The sequence below is a fragment of the Aquarana catesbeiana genome, linkage group LG02 (assembly GCF_042186555.1).
Source record: "Aquarana catesbeiana isolate 2022-GZ linkage group LG02, ASM4218655v1, whole genome shotgun sequence".
NCBI classification, from domain to species: domain Eukaryota; kingdom Metazoa; phylum Chordata; class Amphibia; order Anura; family Ranidae; genus Aquarana; species Aquarana catesbeiana.
In genome coordinates, this window is record NC_133325.1 from 246,022,342 (window position 1) to 246,044,739 (window position 22,398).

A 22,398-nucleotide genomic window follows, 5' to 3' on the forward strand; every position below is an offset into this window, starting at 1 on the left:
CACTGGATCTGTGTGTTTCTCCAGTCACATGGTCTCCCTTACAGTTAGAACACACACCAAGGGAACACATTAAACCCCTTGATCGCCCCTGATGTTAACTCCTTCCCTACCAGTGTCATTAGTACAATAACAGTGCAAATCTTTAGCACTGATTACTGTAATAAAGTCACTGGTTCCCAAAAAAAGCGTCAAAAATGTCAGTTAGGTGTCCGATCTGTCCGCCGCAATGTCGCAGTCCAGCTAAAAATCACTAATTGCCGCCATTACTAGTAAAAGAAAAAAATAATAATAAAAATGCCATAAATCTATCTCCTATTTTGTAGACGCAATAACTTTTGCGCAAACCAATCAATATATGCCTATTGCGATTTTGTATACCAGAAATATGTAGTAGAATACATATCGGCCTAAACTGATGAAGAAATTCGTTTTTTTACACTTTTTTTTTGGAAATGTTTTATAGCAGAAAGTAAAAAAATTGTGTTTGTTTTTTCAAAATTATCGCTCTTTTTTTGTTTATAGCGCAAAAAATATAAACCGCAGGGGTGATAAAATATAAATTTTGTTTGGGTACAGTGTCACACGACCGCGCAATTGTAAGTAAAAACGACGCAGTACCGTATTGCAAAAAATGGCCTGTCAGGAAGTGGGTAAATCTTTCCATTCCAGTTAAAGTGGTTAAAGGAGAATTATACAAAAAAAAAAAAAAAAAAAGATTAGTTCAACCCACAAGTGCTTTTTTTACCACTACTATACCTTTATTCTGACTTTTGAAGTTTACAAATGCAATTACGAAATTGGATGAAAGGTTTAGCACTGGGAAACACTTTTTTGAAAGATAAAAAGTACATTTTATATACAAATATATAGATCAGACCAAAATGAGGGACAAATGAGAAAAATGAGAAGGACAGAGGGACTTTATTCCAAATGAGGGACAGACCCTCGAAATCAGGGACAGTTGGGAGCTATGGGAATGCCCACTCCTCTAGACCAACATCTCCTCATTCATACATTTTGTTTTTTGATAACTCTTTCTAAGAACCAGTCCACTGCGTGCATCAGAGCTGAGGACCCCAGAAAGGAATACTGAGACAGAGTGTTGTGATGTTTTCTGAAAAGCTATGTAGTTTGGTATCTTGCTGACCTCTCCCACCAGCCACGTTCTACCTGCATTGCACAGAGAAGCACAGTCTATAATAAGGTCTTTAGGAAAACAGAAAGCCTTTATTTAAAAATGTCATTAGCATGTTGTTCAGAGGGGAAAGGAGGAACCAGTGAAGCAAAATAAAAGCAAACGTCAGCATTAAAGTGGTTATTAAGCCACTGTCTTCTTGCTACAATCTCGTCTGTTATAGTAAATGGTGTGCCCTAGTTTTTGTGTTTCTTAAAAAATATGCCGCTATATACTCACGTGACCGCCCACCTCTCTCCTTCTTCGATCTGATAGCTTCAGTGGGCGGGGCTGAGAATCCCACGCTCAGCCAGAAGGAGTCAAGGAAGAGAGAGAGAGACGGCCGGTCACATAAGCGCAGAGCGGCGCTAAAAAATAAGGTTTATAGCGGCGTATTTAACCACTTGACATGACGGCTACAGCACGGACCTGAATTCCCGGGAGGCTGTCATATGACGGCCTCCCCTGTGCGCGCGCCCTACAGGGCGCGCGTGGAGCGCGCTGTGATCACCGAGTCACTGAGACTCGGGTGATCACCGATCCGAGTAAGGGGTTGGTCCCAGCCCCTTACCATGTGATCAGCTGTCAGCCAATGACAGCTGATCACATGATCAAAACAATGATTGTTTGTTTTTTCTCCTCACGCTGACAGCACAAGGAGAAAAAAAAAAAGATCACCGGCTTATCAGCAAGGGACATCAGTCCCGAAGAGGAAGAGGCAATTCTGCCTCAATTGTGCCACCAGTACCCCCTGCCAGTGCCTCCTGACATTGCCACCTGACAGTGCCCATAATGCCCACCAGTGCCCATGAGTGCCACCTATCAATGCCCACAAGTGCCACCTATCAATGCCCACAAGTGGTGCCAATCAGTGTAACCCATCAGTGCCCATTATTGCCACCCATCAGTGCCCATCACTGCCACCTATCGGTGCCCATCAGTGCCGCCTCATCAGCGTACATCAATGAAGGAGAATAATTACCATTTTTAAAATTTTATAACAAAGTATTACAAAAAATATTTTATTTTTTATTTTTAAATTCAGTCTTTTTACATTTTTTTAACAAAGAATAAAAACCGCAAAGGTGGTCAAATACCACCAAAAGAAAGTTCTATTTGTGGGAAAAAAATGATAAAAATGTCATTTGGGTACAGTGTTGTTGGGCGGTTTAAGTGCCCAGTAAGCAAGTGGTTAAAAAAAAAAAAAAAAAAACATACACGGGGCACATCATTTACTATAACAGATGAGATTGTAGCAAGAAGACTCAGTTATTTTAGCAGCAGGAGGGGAGGGCCGGGGAGCGGATGGGAGCTGACAGGCAGGGAGGGGGGGCGGGGGAGGGGAGCACAGGAGAGCCGTGTATCATGGAGGCATGTAAACTGACCACAGTGTCAGGGCTCAGCAGCCATGACAAACCATGATCAGTTTACAGGGAGGAAGGGCAGAACCAGGCATGATCATGGAGGTATTTTAAGTGATAGAAAGAGCAAAATGGCACAGCACAAGCACTGTGCTGTATAACATGCTTTAAAGCAGTGGTCATCAACCCTGTCCTCATGGCCTACTAACAGGCCAGGTTTGCAAGATAACTGAAATACATCACAGGTGATATCATTGGCTGCTCAGTGATTGCAGTATTCTAGCCTGCATCTCCCAAGGTAATATATAAAACCTGGCCTGTTAGTGGGCCCTGAGGACAGGGTTGATGACCACTGCTTTAAAGGAACAGGATCAATTTTTTAAATTCTTTTTAGGGTTACAAACACTTTAAAGTAAATGTACACCCTAACCTAAAACAATCCATTCAGTTAAAAATAGAAAGAAAGCCAAAACATTTGTGTATACATAGAAAATAAAACATTATATATACCCTATTCAATCTTTTTTTTTATTTTTTATAAGTGATCACATAATCTCTGTTCTCAGCTGCATAAGGGGGAAGAAGCTGGGGAAAGAGAAACAACAGCATAATGAACTTCCCAGTAAATGGCTGTGCGGGGCGGTTGTCAGGACAAGTCCGATCATTGGAGTAGAGCAGGCTGAGTTTGCAGCTAGAGAACTGACCATGCTGTGCTCTCATGCCTAGTGTGGTCCGTTTTTAATAGGAAAGTAGAGGGACTGGCAGGAACACAAGGAATTTCACATAAAGGAAGCAATACAAAGAGAACAGGATACTTTCTCATACAAGTACATAGTACAGCAGACACATACTGTATTAGGAATAGGAAATGTTGGATTTATATATTCTTTAGGCCCTGACTTTTGGTGACTGATGACAGAAAATGTGATAAAATGACTCGATATTTGCTACATTTCTCTTGCTGTATATGTACATCTATGTAGATTATTATATTTAGTATTTTACTGTTCATCGAGTATATAGTGTACAGTACAATTGTAGTTTGATTGGTCTACAATATCTGTGCCTACTTTCTATATTCATACATGTCCTTCCAATTTACAGCACTATTTTAGGACTAAATATCTGCTTTGTCTGGTTGTCTGACGCTCGGTTTTTACAGTACTTAACCATTTGTTATTTTCTACGTTGTGCAGTGCAATGACGTAATAGCCGGCTGAGGACAACAAACATGGACAGCTATCACAATGTCCTCTTAGTATGACTTTTACAGCTGCTGTTATTCCTGGGTGTTGTCTTTTGGTAGTTTCCTGTTGCCGCAGCATCTGCCTGAACCTTTTAAGTGTCAGCAGTGCAAACTTTCCTGTTATAGTGGAATGGCTATTATTGCTAATGATGTATAGCAGCTGGGTAGGGGTGAAAGAAATGGGATGTAGAAAGAAATGCTGCTGATGCAAGGAGCAGCTCGACATATTCTTTCTGAAATCCCAGGGCTTTTAATGAAAGAGATCACAGCATATAGCAATAATTAGAGAATTCCCAGTCTGATTACGATTTACGGACTTTCCTTTATTGTTCATTATTTGAGAAACTGTAATGTTCCAAAACCAGTAGGAAAAAAAAACAAATGATTTCAATAAACATTTAATTGTGGGCTGCTTTTATAGCAATTATTTCCCTTTCAATAAATGCTACTAAATCTAACAACACAAAAGCCAAAGCAAGAAGTAATAGGTAGAAGGTTTTTTCTTCCTGGTATTAGATTTACGTAATGAAATAAATTTTTCTTTAGTTACCAAAAGGGTCAGGGCATACTGAAATGGTAAAGTCCATGCAGACCTCAGCAATGTTTTAGCACGTCAGGAGTGGGGCTTAAATTTATAAATCTAAACCTGTCCTAGCTTTTAATTTTGTCATTTTAGATAATAATTAGGGCTGGCTTAAATGAAAACTATAGATGTATGGTCAATTTTATTATTTTTTTTTATTTTTATTTTTATATTTTTTTATATATATATATATATATAGTTATTATGTTTTTTTTCACGATAGATAGATAGATAGATAGATAGATAGATAGATAGATAGATAGATAGATAGATAGATAGATAGATAGATAGATAGATAGATAGATAAATAGATAGATAGTAAAAAGTATTGGGATGCCTGCCTTTACATGCGCATGAATTTAATGGCATCACAGTCTTAGTCGATAGGGTTCAATGTTGAGTTGGTCCACCCTTTGCAGCTATAACAGCTTCAACTCTTCTGGGAAGGCTGTTCACAAGGTTTAGCAGTGTGTCTATGGGAATGTTTGATCATTCTTCTAGAAGCGCATTTGTAAGGTCAGGCACTGATGTTGGACTAAAAGGCCTGGATCGCAGTCTCTGCTCTAATTTATCCTAAAGGTGTTCTGTTGGGTTGAGGTCAGAACTTTGTGCAGGCCAGTCAAGTTCCTCCACCCCAAGCTCATCCATGTGTTTTTGGACCTTGCTTTGTGCACTGGTGCGCAGTCATGTTGGAACAGAAAGGGGCCATCCCCAAACTGTTCCCACAAAGTTGGGAGCATGACATTGTCCAAAATGTCTTGGTATGCTGAAGCCTTAGGAGTTCCCTTCACTGGACTTAAGGGTCCAAGCCCAACCCCTGAAAAACATCCCCACGCTATAATTCCCCCTTCACCAAATGATTTGGACCAGTGCACAAAAAAGATCCATAAAGACATGGATGAGCGAGTTTGGGGTAGAGGAAGTTGATTGGCCTGCACAGATTCCTGACCTCAACCCGATAGAACACCTTTGGGAAGAATTCGAGCGGAGACTGCGAGCCAGGCCTTCTAGTCCAACATCAGTGCCTGACCTTACAAAGATGATTCTGGAAGAACACATAGTGGTCTGTGAATATTTTGTACTGTATATTTAAATATGTATATTGAGTTCTAATGTTAAACACTGAATACATTATAAAAGATTCTCATACCAGATAGCAGTGCCTGGTGTTACTACTCTAGAGGGAAGCAGGCAAACTAGATCCCCTATTATAATGACCTCCTGATTCCTTTAGCAACAGTTACCCAAGTACTCAGGGCCAGGACATGACTTTGGTTATTGGACTGAGAGAGATTGCGGGGTCTTGTGATCAGGCACAATTAGTCAATAATGCCCTAGAGTGGGAGGTGAAAGGTTAATAATGCATCTCCCAGTGGAAGACCACAATTCCCCTGACAAGACAATTTACTGCTTAGAAGCGGTAATATTGGGGGACCTTAGGGCCCACTTCATTGGCAGAAAGCAGAGAATGGGAGAATCTATTCTGCAATTTACACTAAAACTGCAAGACATAGCAGCAGAGATGCACTGTAGGGAGAGTGGTTGAGTAGGATGGCCTGGTTGGGTTGATGCAGACGATTGGCTGAAGGAACAGTTTGTAGATGGCCGCTGTCTGATAAGGTCAGAAAATTCTTACAAGAAAACAATATAAACAACCCAAATTAGAAGTTCTGTAAAATGTTAGAAGCGGTCATATTGTATCAGGAGTGGACTGTGCAGGCCTACATGCCTGTATGCACCCATGGTCATCATAGGTGGAAAATTGATAGGCCCACCTGCAACCAAATAAACAGCTCCATGGTAGGTGGCCAGTTGGAAACTAACACAAGGAGTGGCTCAGCTCCAGGGTCAGAGACAGAGAAGCATAAACAGGAGTGGTCCTCCAAGGAGCAAGGAAGGGATGCCCCTTGTGGAGAAGGTTAACACCACCTTGTGAGTGGCCAAGGTGGGAAAGGTCGCTATCTCTATACTGGGGGTGTCAAGTTGGGCAATTTCCAGAGAGACTGCCTCAACCTTACACCGAGCAAGCCCGGAGTCATGCATTGGGGCAGCAAATAGAACAACTCACCATACAAGAACTGAAGATGTAGGGGTTGACTGCTGTGTTGCAGGAATAATAAGCCTGGCCACACTATGGATCTCCCTGGCAACCTCCATTAAGTTCTCCATAGAAGTAGCTAGGGTTACCAGGTTGAAAGTGAAGATATTGGGCAGGACCTCAGCCAGTATTGTGTACTGACCACACCTATGGGAGGGGGCTTGTGCCCACCTAAGGAAATCTGGCAACTGCTCAATGCTCTGGAAGCCCTGAAGGACCCCGATATGTGCTTTGTAGACATCTGGGAAAAACTGGTATCATTAGGATGATGATAATTATGCAGATGAGTGGCCTAACCAACCAATAGAAAGGCACAGCCTGCAGAAAGGAATTGTCAACACAATGGAATTATAAACTGTGGTCACAATTTCCAATTATAGACCACCTAGGACTTAGGGTAGTGGGGTGATCTGGAATGAAACAGAAGATGAATGCACCTCAAATAGTTGCACTCCAGATGAGCAACAGGTTTAATAAAACTTTAAATCAACCTTGGCTTTAGCCAACTGAACGATAAGCAGCATCATAATTCAATCAAAGGATGCTGGTATGAAACCTTTGGTTTGACTTAATAGAAGTCATTGAGAAACATTTGGGATTTCTTGCTAGATAATCTTTCCCGTAAATGTATGAATTCCAGCCTGGCCAAAACCAATTTATTTTGTTTGTTAAAGCAAAAATGAAAGATTATAGGATATGCTCCTATTTTTTTTTTAATGTGCAAGGATTGGATTTGTATTCTGTTTATAAAACCGGCCATATATACTTAATGGTGAGACACTAGGAAAAAATTCGCTAAAATACCTGTCCCCTTGCCAATGCTCCTGTACACATGCTTTCATATGTACTCAAAGCATCTGTGTTAGTTATTATGATCAGTCCAATTGGCTTGTTTTGCAGACAGCCCCTTTGTACCTTATTAGATTACACAGGACCTTGTATTGATCCAAGCTTGTTTTTGAAGTCTCAGGCCCTGTTCACACGTGAGCGACATGGAACAATGCTGCAGTGTCAGTTTGTTTTTTTGCGTGATTTTGTGGTGCGTTTTTTTAGCAGCACCATTCATTTTTAATGGGCCTCCCTCCGCTCCAAAAACATGCCAAAGAAGCTCATGTACCAAATCTTGGAACTGAGCCAGACGAGTTTGGTTTTGCGTTTTTGCTACAATTTTTGTGTGTTTTGTCGCACAACAATCGTGGCAAAATTGCATTGTGTTTGGGGTGCTATTAGCAAATAATTTTTGGAATCGCAGGCAAAATTGTGCGATTCTGCATGTGATTCCAAAATGCCCAGGTGTGAATGGGGCCTCAAGGTCCTATCTAATGCCCCATACACACAATCGGAATTTCCGTCCGAAACCCCTGGATGGTTTTTCCGACGAAATTCTGCTCAAGCTTGCCTTGCATACACACGGTCATACAAAAGTTCTCTGAATTTTCGGCTGTCAAGAACGTGGTGACATACAACACTACGACGAGCCGAGAAAATGAAGTTCAATGCTTCCAAGCATGCGTCAAATTGTTTCCGAGCATCCGTAGGAATTTTGTGTATATATATATATATATATATATATATATATATATATATATATATATATATATATAGTTAAATAAACAGTTGAAGTACTATTCCAAATACAGCTCTTTAACTGCTATTAGAAATTAGGAAGCTCTACCTGCAACAGTGATGCCAAAGTGGGAGGAAAGGAGGGGTAGTGGGGGGGCTGGCAGCTGTGAGCTGATGAGCTTTACATCATGGAATGTGCCTGCATTGTGTTATATAGTGACAATGTCTCTTTAAAATATTTTTTGATATGACTTTGACATTTTTATTTACTTACACTTCCTTATCTTAGTTTGTATTTGAAACATCCTTGTATTTGCAAATGTAAACCTAAATAGAAATTTGTATATATCTCCAGCCCTTAGATGAGGTGAGGGTGTGTTGCAACTAATCAGCATCTAGCTCTTATATTCAAAGCTTAACTGAACAAACTGAAGTTAGAAACTATGTACAGCTGCTCCAGATTCTGTCTGCACCAGTTTGAGTAAATTCCTCAATTTCTGACCCTTGGATGGTTGTGTTTACTCTTTCACTGTATCTGTGGATGGAGCCATGGCTGCCATCCAGGCTGGTCTTCAAACATCTCTGTCTAAAGCTGGCCATACACTGATAGAAGTTCACACTTTTCAGCAGGGACTGGACAAATTTAATCAGTGTGTGTGGCAGTGCCCACTTGACAGAAGTTAATCGTTTGATCTCCTCTTTTTTTAAAGGGACATGTTGCAAATTTTTTCTCTTTCAGTGGCTGCAGCCGGTTCACCCCTGGATAAATACATACTTATCCCTGCTATGCTGCGTGCCTCTGATGATTTCATACGTAATGAAATGCGTTCAACGTAGTCACAGTGTTCCTGCACTCAATACACACACCGAGTGACGGAGGGAATCTGATTTCACTATTGTGCCATTGGGCTTTCTCCTCCTGGACAGCATCACTGGTCATCAGCACCTTCGAGGCCGACAGAAGTGCTTTTTAACTCGGAGAAGTCTTTTATTGAGACAAAAAAAAAATACAAAAGGGATGCACATCAGAGATGTACCACATACATAAGATAACGATGCAATGTCCCAGCAGTATCCCCACTGTACCCAATCTCCTACACATTCTGTTTTCGTTGGCAGCATATACCCGTGTCCTACCAGCATTACAATCGTATCTATACCCCACATGCATTTACATTAACAAGATTCTATCCAAAATTAGGTTAACAGGTGATAATGCAGGTGTGTCCAGCCATGGCGACCACACCGCCTAGAATTTGTGCAGGTATCCCCTATGCTGGAAAATATATCTTTCTAAACGTAGAGTATCCTCCATTGCTGCCACCTATTCTTTCCAATAGGGAGCCTCAACTGACTTTCAGTGTCATAGAATAAGTTTCCTGGCCCAAGCCAATGCTTGTTTGGTGACCTCCTCCACCTACAAATCATCCAGGATTCCCAAAAGACAGGTTTTAGGTTTCTCGTTTAATAGTGACCTGAAGCACCCCATCTAGGGTATCCAGGACCTTCCCCCAATAAATGTGCAATTTGTGGCATCTCCACAGTAGGTGGATGAGATCACCATGGTCACTTGAACATCTAGCACAAATAGAGTCCTCTCTCACCCCCATCCTGAAGAGTCTAGCTGGGGTGAGGTGAGCCCTGAGAAGAATGTACAATTGTAACAAGCGTTGTGTAACATTCAGTGAGAACATCTGAACCCCCTGCAATGCCTCCTCCCATTGTTCCTCCTCGAATGCCCCCACATCATGTTCCCATCCAGCCTCAGCCCTTGAAAGGGAAATCCCTCAAATAGAGGAGCAGCAGCATATAGTAGATACATGAAATGAAGCCCTTATAAACCTCAACCTCAGACATATAACTGAAATTTGGTGTCGGAGACAGTACCCACAGTTCAGAGCCATTTTGCGCCCTAACCGCATGTCACAGCTGCATATAGTAAAAATACATAGTCTGCGGTAGCTGGAATTTAGATTGCAGCATGGGGAAAGGGCACAGTTTACCATTTTCAAATATATGGGATAGATGTGTAATGCCATATTGTCGCCATTTGACCCCATATTGCAGCAACTTCAGCTCCTCATAATTAGCATTGCCCAAAATTGGGCTATATCTAGTGTAACCTGTAACTTCTTGCATTTACCTCACTTTGTTCCATATTTTCTGCATAAGAACATAGGTGGAGAAAAGCTTCTTAGATTTGCTGTAAGACAAAGCCTACACACCCATTGCTACATCCTCCACCCCTGTCACATGGTGTAAAATATGAATATTTGCCTCAGAGTTGTTATTGGTTCGAGTCATGGCCTTAGCAATATGCTGTAGCTGAGCTGCCACATAATAAAGCCAAGGATTGGGCAATGACAGACCACCACTCTCCTTTGATTTTTGAAGTTGCTCTAACTTAATTCTTAGGGGTTTAGTGTGCCAAATTAGTGCATGGAAGACAGAGTTGATAACTCAAAATATCTTAAGGGGAATAACTATTTTGGTCCATACTTTGACCTTATCCTGCATATGGGTAAGAAGAGGTGACAGGTTCAGGAAGACATAATCAAGGGGCCTCGGTGTAACATTAACACCTAGGTATATGAAATTTCGAGGCTACCGGGATGTTATGGAGGACAGGTCCTGAGTCCCCCAACTGGGTATCTAGCAGCATAATGGCTGATTTAGTCCAATTTATATGAAGACAAGAGTAATTCCCAAATCTAGTTATAACCAACATGGTTTTTTTAAGGATGCGTTGGTGTCCTCCAGGAGGAGCATGGTGTCATCTGCGTAGAGCATGATCTTTTCTTGCCTTTCCCCATATTGAAAGCCCCGAATAGAGGGGTTGGAGCGAATCATGGCCGCTAGTGGCTCTATGGCTATGGCAAAGAGGAGCGGGGACAATGGACACCCCTGTTGAGTACCCCTGCTAAGGGAAAAGGTGGGCGAGAGCTGACCCGCTACTCTGATTGCCACTTGAGGAGAGTCGTATATCAAACGATCCCACGACAAGAATGTCTCACCAAAACCAAATTTCTCCATGGTTGCACATAAATATCTCCACTCTATCCTGTCGAAGGCCTCATGGACGTCCAACGACAGTAGAGCCCTATCCCCCATATTATTCGCCTTGAATTGAAGGTTATGGAATAGCCTATGCAAGTTAATTGCCCTTGATTTTTGGGAAATAAAACCTGACTGATCAGAAAGAATGATAGTTGAGATAACCCACTTCCGGGCATAGATACCCGAGCCACCCGCGGGTATCTACGCCACTTCCTGTCCCCCCCGCGCTGTATTCTGGGAGACACACGGGTCCCAGAAAACAGCAGGGATCAGTGGGATAGCGCAGCGCGAGTCACGCATGCGCAGTAGGGTACCAGGAAGTGAAGCCGCAAGTCTGATTCCCTTACCGAGGATGGCGGCAGCAGCACCCGACAGCCGAGGGATAGATCGGCTTCGGGTGCCGACATCGCGGGCGCCCTGGACAGGTAAGTTTCCATTTTTTAAAAGCAAGCAGCTGCAGTATTTGTACCTGCTGACTTTAAAAAAAAACAAAAAACGGCGGAACTCCGCTTTAAATGTGTCCAAACAAGAGTCTAGTAGACATCCCGGGTATGATAAAGTTTGAAACACAAAATCATAAACTATATTATAATAAATAACTATAAATAATTATAACAAATTATAATATAATAATAATAATAATACATTTTATTCAATAACGTAATCAAATCAAAAACATAAAAATTTGCTCAGTCACAGAATCATCGCTGTCGTCACTTTCAGTGTCTGATGATGAATTTCCCCACGATTTACTATTGCTCAATTCTGCAAGTGATTCTAATTCACTATCGCTGTTTTCTAGCTGGTCTAAAACCTCTTTTGATTTTAAAGGGACACTTTTTGGATGCCATGGACGTTCTCAAGTTTCCAGGCAGAAAGAACAGTATATACAATATAAAACTACATGCAAGGCACTGGACAAAGCACTAGGGAGTAAAAGGGAGGTGAAATGATTTGATACAGTGATGAATCAGGTCGGGCGGAGGACGTAGCCCGTGGATACAGCGGGAGGACATTGCAGGATCCTGGGGACACCAGGATCCTGCGATGTAATCCTGAGTTTGGCTCAGGGTTACCTCTTTTGGTAATGAAAATTCACCCCGAACCACACTCGGGAATACCGCCAGGGAGGTTAAAATGTTACAGAACCCACAACAATAATATCAGTCTGTATATGCAGAGGTTAATGCTTCGCATTGTGTATAAAGGCTGTGTGATCCTGTCTCTCTGATCCTCCTTTTCTTCCACTGACTCCAATCTATCTCCTGATAGAACAGAGCATTAGGGGACAAGCTACACATGCTCAGTTTGGTGTGTATTGCTAGAGTTTTTTTTTTTTTAATCTTGGGGGAGTGCATGTGATCAGCACAGGGCCAACTAGCACTGCCCAGACAGAGGGTGAGGGGTCCTGTAGCCTTATAGGACAATTGGGGGAGCATTAAAACTCCTCCTACAAGCTTTAACCAGACACTGATACAAGTCACAAGACTGCCCTAACTGCTGATGAGAAAAGGTATTTAGCAGTTTATATTTACTAAAACTAATGCATTTCCATGTTCTGTGTACTGTGGGAGACCAGATATAGTGAAAGCAGGGTCCTGGGTTTATTAACAGGGACTGCATTAAGGTGAAAATATGTTAGAATTTAGTACCATTTTAACCGCTTGCTGACCGCCTCACGCTGATATACGGAGAATGGCACGGGTGCGCAAAACCACGTAGCCGTACGTCACTCCGTCATTGGTGGCTAGCTGGCGTGCTCACGCGCACTCACCGCGCAGCGGGAGCATGTCCGCAGGTCCCGCGGACTCAATTGAGTCCACTGGTGGCCTGCAATCATGGCACGGAGAGGCATTTCCCTGTTCTGCCTAGCAACATGACAGGGATCTACTGCTCCCAGTGATCGAGAGCAGTGTTCTCCGTCATGTTCCTGTGAGCCCATCCCCCCCTACAGTTAGAACACACTGAGGGAACACACTTAACCCCTTCCCTGCCAGTGACATTTACACAGTAATCAATGCATTTTTATATCACTGATCGATGTATAAATGTCAATGGTCCCAAAATAGTGTCAAAAGTGTCCGATCTGTCCGCTGCAAAGTCACAGTCACGATAAAAATCTCAAATCGCCACCATTACTACAAAAAAAAAAAATTATAATAAAAATGCCATAAATCTACCCCCTATTTTGTAGACGCGATAACTTTTGCACAAACCAATCAACATACGCTTATTGCGATTTTTTTTTTTTTTTTACCAAAAATATGTAGAAGAATACATATTGGCCTAAACTGAGGAAGAAATTTGTTTTTTATATATATTTTTGGGGATATTTATTATAGCAAAAAGTAAAGAAAAAAAACCTTTTTTTTCAAAATTGTCGCTCTTATTTTGTTTATAACGTAAAAAATAAAAACTGCAGAGGTGATCAAATACCACCAAAAGAAAACTTTATTCGTGGTAAAAAAAAAGGACTTCATTTTTGTTTGGGTACAACGTCGTACGACCGCGCAATTGTCAGTTAAAGCGACGCAGTGCCGAGTCACAAAAAAGGGCCTGGTCAGGAAGGAGGTAAATGCTTCCGGGGCTGAAGTGGTTAAGGACATTTACTGAGCATTCTATTTTCTAAAATATTCCTCATTACATCTCCAAATACTTTGAAAATAATAAAAACAAGCCCTAAAATACTCCTATACAAGCTACATTCTTTATTACCAGGACAGAGAAGATCTGGCTGCATTTTATGTAAATTGTTTGTTCCAAAAATGGTAGTTATTGCAGAAGGGTAAAATGCTATGTTTACAGTAATAAGGCCGTTCCCGACAAAAACATCCAGGGTTACTGCCAGATGCCTGATTTTTACAATACGCTCACATGACCTAGTAATGGGGGCTCAATTAAGCTCGGAAACAACAGAGATAACATCAGCCAAGCACAGGTATTTCCAGTTTATTGTTGTCTCCGATCTATGGCAGTCAATAAAATGACTGAATTCAATATTGTTTTTGTATTGTTGTGGCAGGATTACCGTGGTTAAGGCCCCATTGAGCAAATACAGAATAGAAACATGTCTTTATTTACAGCTGTCTGCATGGGAAGAATGCAGTCTATTGCCCCATTTCTGCTCTGATAATCAGCTTCAGTATGAATTAGGCAAACACTAGCTTTTGGATTCTAAGCAAAATGGTGTGCTATGAAAGAGTTGCTGTGCTAGGAGAGAAATACAATTACACTGCTTACATCCGTTCCTATAATTTATAACAGCTACTAATCAAAACCTATTGTATATAGAATGCGATCTGGGAAATATTGCCAGGACAGGGCACCCGTGAGACATCTATTATGTTATCTTCATACAGGAGTTCTTTGAGATGGTAATCTAAAGACTTTGTAATTTAGGTGGCACAGGGTCCACAATATGTTTAATCCAACAATCACACATGAGTGGTAAGGCTTCTGCAAGCATAAACGTTTGTTGTCATTGATATATCTCATCATGCTGGAAAAATAGGATTTTTTAAAACAGCTTACCTGTAAAATCCTTTTCTTTCGAAGGACATCACGGGACACAGAGCCACAGTAATTACTGATGGGTTATATAGGTATCACTGGTGATTGGACACTGGCACACCCTATCAGGAAGTTCAACCCCCTATATAATCCCTCCCCTTGCAGGGATACCTCAGTTTTGTAGCCAAGCAATATAGTGTATTAGAAGAGGGGCGGGACCTCTGTGTCCCGTGATGTCCTTCGAAAGAAAAGGATTTTACAGGTAAGCTGTTTTAAAAAATCCTATTTTCTTTCTCGAACATCACGGGACACAGAGCCACAGTAATTACTGATGGGATGTCCCAGAGCAATGCTACCTGAGGGGGGGGAACCACGACCAAGTAGGGTGCAATCAGACCTGAGGACCCTGTACCGCTGCCTGCAGCACACTACGCCCAAAGGCGATATCCTCATGCCTTCTCACATCCACCTGATAGAATCTGGTGAATGTATGGACTGAAGACCAGGTTGCGGCCTTGCAGATTTGAGCCATAGAGGCCCGGTGATGCACTGCCCAAGAAGCACCAATAGCCCTTGTGGAATGTGCCCTGATCTGAAACGGAGGAATCTTCTGCTTCAGACCGTAAGCTTGAATGATCAATTGTCGAATCCATTTAGAAATGGTAGCTTTTGACGCTGCCTGTCCTCTATTGGGACCCTCTGGCAGCACAAACAAAACATCCGTCTTGCGGATCTGAGTAGTTGCCCCTAGATAGGCCTTAACTGCTCTTACTACATCCAACGAATGTAGAGATCTCTCTTCCGGAGAACAGGGATCTGGAAAAAACTAAGATGAGGGCGTAGTACCACTCTATCCTTGTGTATAATCAAATAAGGCTCCTTACAGGAAAGAGCTGCTAATTCTGATACTCTTCTAGCAGAAGAGATGGCCACCAGAAAAATTAATTTCCTTGTCAACAAGACCAAAGGAATCTGACATATTGGTTCAAAAGGCTGTTTCTGTAACACAGCCAGGACCAAATTCAAGTCCCAGGGGTTTAGGGGCGCTTTAACCGGAGGATTAAGACGCATCACCCCCTGCATAAAGTTTCGGACCAAAGAATGCGAAGCAAGTGGCCGCTGAAATAATACTGATAAAGCAGAGACCTGGCCCTTGATGGTACTCAAGGCCAGCTTCATCTCTAATCCCATCTGTAGAAAATCAAGGATTCTACCTATGACATATTTCCTGGGATGCCAACCTCTGGATTCACACCAGGTTATATAAGCCTTCCAGACTCTATGATAAATCATCCTGGAAGCTGGCTTCCTTGCATTAATCAAGGTAGATATGACAGGACCTGAGAGCCCACAACTCTTCAGAACGTGGGTCTCAATAGCCAAACCGTCAAATTTAGCGTTTGTAAGGCAGGATGGACTACTGGACCTTGAGATAACAGGTCTGGGCGTACCGGTAGTATCCACGGGGAACCCACCGTAATCCTTACTATTTCTGCATACCAAGTCCTTCTGGGCCAAGCGGGGGCCACCAGAAGTACCGACTTCCTTTCCTACCTGATCCTGCGAAGGAGTCGTGGTAGTAGCAGAATAGGCGGGAATGCGTAAATCAGTGAGAACCGATGCCACGGAATCACCAACGCATCCGTCCCGCATGCAAGAGGATCTTTTGTCCTTGCCACAAATCTGTCTATCTTTTTGTTGAATCGGGATGCAAAGAGATCTACATCTGGAACCCCCCATCTTTGGCATATGGCCCAAAAGACGTCAGGATGCAGAGAACATTCCCCTGGAAGTAACTGCTGGCGACTTAGATAGTCCGCCTGCCAATTCTCTATTCCCGGGATGAAAACTGCCGATATGCATGGCACATGCTTCTCTGCCCAGACTAAGATCTGGTTCACCTCTTTTTGAGCAACTCGGCTCCGGGTGCCTCCCTGATGATTGACATAAGCCACTGCTGTGGCATTGTCGGACTGGATCCTGACCGGACAACCCTGTAGCCTGATAGTCCAGGCCTTTAGAGCTAGATGTATCGCCCGGATCTCCAGAATGTTGATGGGTAAGGTCCTCTCTGTCTTGGACCATACCCCTTGGACCGCAGCCTGTTCCAGAACTGCTCCCCAACCTGACAGACTGGCATCTGTTGTTACCACCGTCCAGGTAACCGGTAGAAAGGATTTCCCCTTCTGCAGGTTTTCGGGTATGAGCCACCAATTAGGGCTCTGACGCACCGCATGCGACAGGTGCATCGGAAAGTCTAATGCCTGAACCTTCTTGTTCCAGGTCGACAGAATACTGTGTTGCAGCATTCTTGAGTGAAACTGAGCATAGGGAACTGTTTCGAATGAAGACACCATCTTCCCTATTAGCCTCATACAAAGGCGGACTGAGGGACCCTTCTTGGTCCTTACTGTCAGAATCAGCTCTCTCAAAGCAGTGATCTTTGCCTGAGGTAGAAATATTTTCTCCTGGCTTGTAACTATAATCAGACCTAAATACTCCAGTCTTCTTACTGGTTTTAGGAAAGACTTTTCTAAGTTGAGGATCCAACCTAGGTGTTCTAGATACCTGACCGTGGTCCTCAAGTTTCCATTCAAAGAGGCTACCGACCGGTCTATCAAGAGCAGGTCGTCTAGGTATGCTATGACAGCTATACCCTGAGCCCTTAATCTGGCCAGAGGAGGAGCCAAGATCTTTGTGAACACTCGAGGTGCAGTGGCTATCCCAAAAGGGAGAGCTGGAAACGGCGCCCTCCTACCTCGAAGCGCAGAAACTTCTGATGAGCAGGAAAAATGGGCACATGCAGATATGCATCTCTGATGTCTATTGATGCCAGAAATTCTCCTCCCTGCAGGGTGGGAACTACTGTTCGAATTGATTCCATGCGGAAGGATTGAATCCTTAGGAATCGGTTCAGATCCCTTAAGTCCAAAATCGGCCTGACATCCCCATTTGGCTTTTGGACCGTAAAAAGGTTGGAATAGAAACCCAATCCCTGGTCCTTTGCGGGAACTATCATAATGACCTCCTGTGACAAAAGTCGCTCTAACGCCAGAAGGAGCGACTGCTTCTTCTCTGGGTCTCTGGGAACATTTGATCTGAGGAACCAAGGAGAAGGGAATTCCTGAAACTCCAGCTTGTACCCTAAGGTTACCGTGGAGACTACCCATCTGTCCTGGAAGTCCTCGTGCCAGAGCTCTGAGAACTGTCGCAGTCTTCCCCCCACTCGAGTGAGCGGGGGCGCCCCCTCATGCAGAGGTCTTAGTGTTTTGCCTAGTAGGCTTCTTTCTCCAGGACTTCTTTTGTCCCTGGGGTTGACTCTTGTCTCTGGACCCCGATGGAGGCGGCCGTCGAGACTGCCTGGAGGCTGAAGCCCCCGGCGCTGGGGAAAGAGTCCGTTTGAAAGAGGGACGCTTACTCTTCTTCTTGACAGGTAAGAGAGTGCTTTTCCCACAAGAGATTCTCTTGATATAGTTATCCAAGTCCTCTCCAAACAACCTTGCACCACGAAATGGAAACCCAGCCAGTAGCTTCTTACATGGTGCTTCGGCTGACCAATTTTTCAACCATAGGATTCTACGTATATGCACCAACCCCAGTGAAAGACGGGAGGTTTGCACGATAGAATCTCTAATGGCGTCAACCACAAAGCATAAGGCCGCTGGAAGGTTAGCAAACCCCTGGGCCTGCTGTTCAGGTAATACTTTGATGACCTGCTTAACATGGTCTCTTAAGTATTGACAGACTCCAATCGCTGCTACTGCAGGTTGGGCCACTGATCCTGCTAAGGAGAAAACATCCTTCAATAGGGATTCCATCCTTTTATCTACAGGATCCCTGAGCATCTGAGCATTGTCTACAGGACAAGTCAGGCTATTATTTACGGAGGAAATGGCGGCATCAATAGCCGGTATTCCCCACATTTTAATAAACTTTTCTTCCATCGGATAAAGTGTTGAAAACTTTCTCGGTGGAAAAAAACGTTTGTCTGGGTGATCCCACTCAGAATAAATAAGCTTTTCAAGTAAAGTATGAACAGGAAAAGCATGTGCTGCTTGGAAAGGTTTCAGTGACCCCAAAGCAGAAGAGGATTCTTTAGCAGTTTCAGGTATGGGCAACTTAAATGTGGATCGGACCAATCCAGTGAGGATCTGCACTAAGACTTTCTCCTCTTGGGAAGTCGCAGAGGGTCCCTCTCCACCTGATTCCCCCGAAGAGGAATCATCCATCCCATCCCGATCCTCTGAAAGGGACTCATCTCCTTTATCCCAGAGCTCCTCTGTCTGAGGGTCTTGGGGAACAGAGGAAGGCCTAGTGCGTTTTCTTCCACTGAGTGAAGACGTAATCACGGCCATTAATCTTTCCTCTAGACCATTAATGGTTGAGGAAAAAACCTCTTGTGTAATATATACAGGGGCTGAAGTGCCAGAAGCAGGTGTAGCCCCTGACCCCGATGGCTCTCCCTGGCTAGCCGTCCCTGGCCCATCTTTAGGGGGGGGGAGGATGCTGCCGACAGGGGGCCCTCAGAACCTGAACAAGATCCCCTAGTGTCTCTGGTTCCTGGGGTGCTTGAACCTCTTCTACCCATAGTGCAAAGCAACAAGGTGTGAGGTATACAAATGAACACTGCCCGCTGAGCGATGTAGTCTGGCTAAAAGCCTTGCTACCCAATGCTCAGTCTGGTGTTACTTCAGTAAATGCTGCCTAGGAGAATGCCTGTGTCCCACCTTACATGCGACCGTCAGCTCTGTGTCTCTCAGAAGGCTGAGTGCACCTGTACAGAGTGCCTCTAATAGCCTACAGCTGGCCTGAGTGGGAGTCTAAACACTCTGTGCTGACATCCCGCCCCCTCCTCTACCGCCCCCCCCCCCTCGAGTTTTGAAAAAAACGAGCGCTTCCCGCACTGCCGACTCTCCTGTCATGCTTCTGGAGAAAAGGCTGGGGATGGGGGGGAGAAGGAGGGAGACTGGTAACAAGATTTGCCTGAACGGCTATCTTCAGAGATGGTGGCCTTTAGGCCACAGAGCCCGGGTGGTATAACCACTTTCTAGACCCCTGTGGCCCCTCTCTAGCCTGGGGGGAACATTCAAACATGAGAAATCCCCTCTTTCCACCTTACCTGCTTGCAGCCTGCTTTGAGATGCTGGGAATAATCAGCACTGAACACCTGAGACAAAGTCAGCATGTGTAGGTTTGTGCTCTTGGCAGCCCCCGGTGGTCACAATAGGCATAGCATGCATTTACCTTAAAGGAGAAAAGCCACTAGAACTCAAAAATTCTGTGGAATCTCCTCTTACCTTATCCAGCCGCAGGGTGCTGTTTACACAGACCCAATCTTCACCTCTCACGGTGGGCTCCGTTTGAAAAAACCGTCAGAGACTGGGGCCCCCATCAGTAGGGGGATCCAACAGTTCTGGGACCGTAAAGCACCTCGCCAGAAATTAGGAAGTTTAAAGCCATTTTCTGATCTGCGGGGTCCAGCTCTCTAAAAAGAGAAGCATTACGGGTAAAACCTCGTTTCTTCGGACACGAGGCCCGGGTACCATTCAATTCGGCCATGAAAAGACACTTTGAATGGATCCGGTTCGCCTGGCTTGCCCCAGTATAGGATCTTAGGATATTCCCTTTGGAGCTCAGCACAGGACATCTTTACACGTTCATCACCTAAGACACTGGCGTAAAAACTGAGGTATCCCTGCAAGGGGGAGGGATTATATAGGGGGTTGAACTTCCTGATAGGGTGTGCCAGTGTCCAATCACCAGTGATACCTATATAACCCATCAGTAATTACTGTGGCTCTGTGTCCCGTGATGTTCGAGAAAGAAATATCTGTTCTCTTTACAAATCCATTCTACTTTCCAAACCAAAATGTGCAGCACAGCAGTTTCCATTCATGGTGATTTGAAATGATGGTGGCGTCTTGTATCAATAGCAATATATCTTAAAGTAGTTGTAAAGTCTAAATTTGTGATACCCTAATGCATTCTTTGCATTAAAGTGGATCTGCAATGTATGTGAGCACCACAAACCAAAAACGCTATTTAATTCATTGTTAATATTTCAAAGCAAACTCCCCCATCCATCCATGTTTCAATGCTTTATTTTGCTGAGAACTAATTTTGAAAAACACCCCTGGTATTTTAGGCAGATGATTCATGTAGCATTTACTTCCTTCCATCCACAAATACCCACAACTCCTGAAATACCATGCCTCTGAAAAGTGATTCACAATACTTCATCAACAGCTGCTTGCTGCTTTGAATTAATTTCACATGAGTTTGAATGGTGAATGGTGTATATATGTGGTATGCATAGCCGTGGCTCCCCTGTTTTTAACAACAACGTTGTCATTTTTAATTTTTAGGGTCTGTGATTGACTACTTACCATGGCCCGCTTGCATTATAATTTTTTGTAGCTTATATTTATTTTTGTGGTGTATTTATTATTGTGTTTAATAAAATTTGGCTTGCTTTTCTCAGACAGTGCCTTGGGGTTTTCTTGCCCTCTTAAGAGACATTTGTTCTCTTTGTTTTTTCTGTAAGCATTTACTTCCTGGAATCCATCTGCCTTTAGCTCAGGCATTGGCTGAGCTCAGCCCCCTCCCTACCTTCCTGAAGACTCCTGGGATGTTTACCATCATTTGCCTAGGCTTGGAAACAAGGAAGTAACAGAAGAAATTAAAAAAAAAAAGTTTAAAACAATTAAATATGATATACTTTCCTATCTTTTTACTAATACTAACTCAGGCATTGGCTGAGCTCATATCCCTCCCTACCCTCCTGAAGACTCCTGGTATGTATATCATCATTTGCCTAGGCATGGAAACAAGGAAGTAATGGAATAAAAAATAAAAATAAAGTTTAAAACAAGTAAATATGATATACTTTCCTATCTTTTTAATAATGCTAACTCAGGCATTGACTGAGCTCAGAAACCTCCCTACCCTCCTGAAGACTCCTGGGATGTATATCATCATTTGCTTAGGCATGGAAACAAGCAAATAATGGAACGGATAATAAAAAAAAGTTTAAAACAAGTAAATATGATATACTTTCCAATCTATTTACTAATGCTAACTCAGGCATTGGCTGAGCTCAAAACCCTCCCTTCCCTCCTGAAGACTCCTGGGATGTATACCATCATTTGCCTAGGCATGGAAACCAGGAAGTAATGGAAGAAATGTAAAAAACAAGTTTCAAATAAGTAAATATGATATACTTTACTTATACTTTCCTATCTATTTACTAATGCTAGCAGCATGAGGATTAAAAATAGTCAATGTTCACTGAGAGAGCAAAGTTCCACTTTGAGGTAAAAAAAAAATGCTGCTTTAACTGTCCTACCCCCTCCACCCCCCCAATCCCTAAACATTTACCAGACTTCTGTCACCATTCCAGCGCTGTTCTAGCTGCAGCACCGCTCCCCTCACTTCCTGATCTCAAACAAGAGCAGTGGTAGCCATTGGCTCCTGTTGCTGTCAGTGAAACTTAACCCAAGCACAAAGTGTACTTTATTGCAGCTTACCAGTCCTTGGACGTGATGACTGCATTTGTTTTCTTTTTTTAGGCTTTTCCCATTTTATTCCACCTGCTGATTCCACCTGCACTTCTTGACCTAGTGTGACAGCACTTATTCACTGTCCTGTATCTATAGAAGGGGACTCATTGTCACCCTAAGATGCTCTTCTTATTTGGACTACAAACATGTCTTTCTTAATCTCAATTACATGAGGGCCAGTAATTTGTATTTTACAGAACATTGCTGAGAAGGCTGATAACATTGTTTGTTTCCCAGGACGTTA